Below are 3,091 nucleotides of genomic sequence, written 5' to 3'. Positions count from 1 at the left end.
ATTATTGGGCTGTATAGTAGTAACATGCTTACTTTTAAAGAAATCGCTGAATTGTTTTCCAAAGGGCTATAGCATTTTTCCTTCCCACCAGAAACCTAATGGGGATTTAGTTTCTCTGTGTCCTCACCAGCATTTGGTATTGTTATTATTCATTGAGGTTTTAATTTGCATTCCTCTAATGGTTAATGATTTTCTTAATTTCTAATGATCTTTTCGTTGGTTTATTTGCAATCTGTGTATCCTCTTTCATGAAATGTCTCTTCATGAACATTTTCTAATGAGGGTTTTTGTTTGTTTTTGTTGGTTTGTTTTTTTATTGTGAAGTTTGGACAGTTCTTTATATATTTTGGATACTAGTCCTCTTTAGACTTTTGACAGTTCTTTATATATTTTGGATACTACTCCTCTTTAGAGAAGTGGTTTGCAATTATTTTCTACTGGTCTGTAGCTTGTCTTTTTATCCTCTTAACAGGGTCTTTCACAAATTGAAAGTTTTTAATTTTGATAAAGTCCAATTTATAACTTTTTTCTTTTATAATCATGCTTTTGGTGTCAAGTCTAAGAAGTCTTTGCCTAGTTCCAAATGCCTAGAATTTTGTCTTATATTTTCTTCTAAAAGTTTTATAGTTTACATTTTGTATTTAAACCCATAATCTATTTTGACTTAATTATGTCTAAGGTTTGAGACATAGGACAAGGTTCATTTTTTGCTTATGAATGTCCAGTTACTTCAGCACCATTTACTGAAAATGTCCTATTGTCTTCCATTGAGTGACCTATGCAATGGTGTCAAAGATTTTGGGGGTATATTTGTGTCAGTTTATTTCCAGTTTCTCTATTCTGTTCCATTGATCTATGTGTCTATCGTTTTGCCAGTTCCACAGTCTTGATTACTGGAGCCACTTAATGTCTTGTATTCCAGTAAACTGACTTCTCCCACTTTAATTTTCTTTCTCAAAGTTGTTTGAGCTATTTTAATCCCTTTGCCTTTCCATATAAATTTCAGAATAATCTTGATTATATCTACAAAAATTCTTGCTGGAATTTCAATAGAAATTTCATTAAAACTGTATGTAAATTTGGGGAGAAATGACGTCTTTACTCTGTTCAGTTTTCTAATCCATGAACCCTGTATGTGTTCTCCGTTTAACTCTTCATTGGTTTCTTTTACCAGCATTGTGCAGTTGGCAGCATAACGGTCCTACACATGTTCTATTAGATTTATACCTAAGCTCTTCTCTTTATTTGACCATTTGTAAATGAAATTGTATTTTAATTTGTTGGCCACATGTTTACTGCTAGCATAGACAAATACAATTAATTTTTGTGTTTATCTTGTGTCCTGTATTGCTGAACACACTTATTAATTCTAAAAGATTTTCTGTAGATTTCCTGGGATTTTCTGTATAATCATGTCATCTGCAGATATGGACAGTTTTATTTCTTCTTTTCTGATCTGAATGCCTTTTATTTACTTTTCTTGGCTTATTGCAATGGCTAGAAGTTCCAGCACTATGTTGAATGAGTGGTAAAAGTGGACACCCTTATCTTATTCCTAATCTTAGGGAAAAGTATTCAGTCTTTCACCATTAAGTGCAATGTTAAATATAGATTTCTGTGAATGGTCTTTATCAACTTGAGGATGTTCTCTTTTATTCCTGTTTTTCTGAGAGATTTTATCATGAATGGGTGTTGAAATTTTTAAGTGTTTTTTTCTGTGTAGATTCATATGATCTTGTGTTTTGGCCTGTTAATATGGTAACTTACATTGATTGGTTTTCAGTATTGATCCAACCTTGCATTTCAGGAATAAATCTCATTTGGTAACAGTGTATGATTCGTTTTATATATTACTACATTCTATATGCTAATATTTCATTAAGTTTTTTTGTCTGTATTCATGAGGGATATTAGTCTGTAATTTTCTTGTTAAACTTTATCTGGTTTCAGTATCAGGGTAATACTATTTGTATAAAATGAATTGGGAAGTGTCATCTGGAACAGAGTGTGAAAAATTGGTGTTAATTCTACTTACACATTTGGTAGCATTCTCTAGCAAAATCATCTGGGACTTGAGATTTCTCTTTTGGGACATTATTAAATTAAAAATTCAATTTTCTTTTTAGGTACAAAATTACCTGTTTCATATTGGGTGAATTGTGGTAGTTCATGTTTTTTAAGAAATCTGTCCATTTAAGTTGTCAAACTACATATGTAGAGTTATATGTAATATTCCTTTTTAGCCTTTGTTGTCTGCATGATCTGTAGTGATATCTGTTTCTTTCCTGATATTGGTAATTTGCGTCTTCTTTTTTTTCTTTGTCAGTCTTGATAGATGTTTGTCAGTTTTATTGACTTTTTTCAAAGAACCAACTTTGTTTCACTGACTTTTTCTATTGCTCCCTGCTTTTACTTTCCCTAATTTCTGATCATGTCTTTATTAGTTTCTTCCTTCTGCTTGCTTCGAACTTATCCACTCTTTTTCTAGGTTCTTGCAGAAGGAGCTTATGTTATTGATTACATTATTGATTTGAGACTTTAATTATTTTCTAATGTAAGCATTTAGTGCTATAAATGTCCCTCTCAGCACTGCTTTGGCTATGTACCACCAATGCTGACATGTTGTATTTTCATTTTTACTCAGTTTAATTATTTTTTTTAAGCTGGGATTTCTTCCTTGAACTATATACTATTTGGGAGTGTGTTGTTTAGTTTCCAAGTATTTGTAGGCATTTCTGTTATCTTTGTGTTATTGATTTCTAATTTTATTCTATTGTGGTCAGAGAACACACTGTGTATGATTTCAATTCTTATGAATTTTTTGAGATTTGTTTTATGGCCCAGGATATGGTCATAATTTTCCTATGTTCCATGTACACTTGAAAAGAACAAGTATTCTGCTATTGTTGGGTAGAGTATTCTATAAATGTCGATGAGATCCTGTTGGTTGATGATGCTGTTCGGTTCTCTCCTCCTCTTTTTTTCTTGGTCAGTCTGGCAAAGGTTTCTTGATGTGTTGACCTTTTCTTAGAATTAACTTTTGGTTTTGTTACACAACATAAAGATGGGGTGGGGGAGCCACTGGAATAAA

The sequence above is a fragment of the Galeopterus variegatus genome, unplaced genomic scaffold, assembly GCF_000696425.1.
Source record: "Galeopterus variegatus unplaced genomic scaffold, G_variegatus-3.0.2 Scaffold4874, whole genome shotgun sequence".
NCBI lineage: Eukaryota > Metazoa > Chordata > Mammalia > Dermoptera > Cynocephalidae > Galeopterus > Galeopterus variegatus.
The sequence above is the reverse complement of the archived record's forward strand: the minus strand, read 5'-3'. Positions refer to the sequence as shown.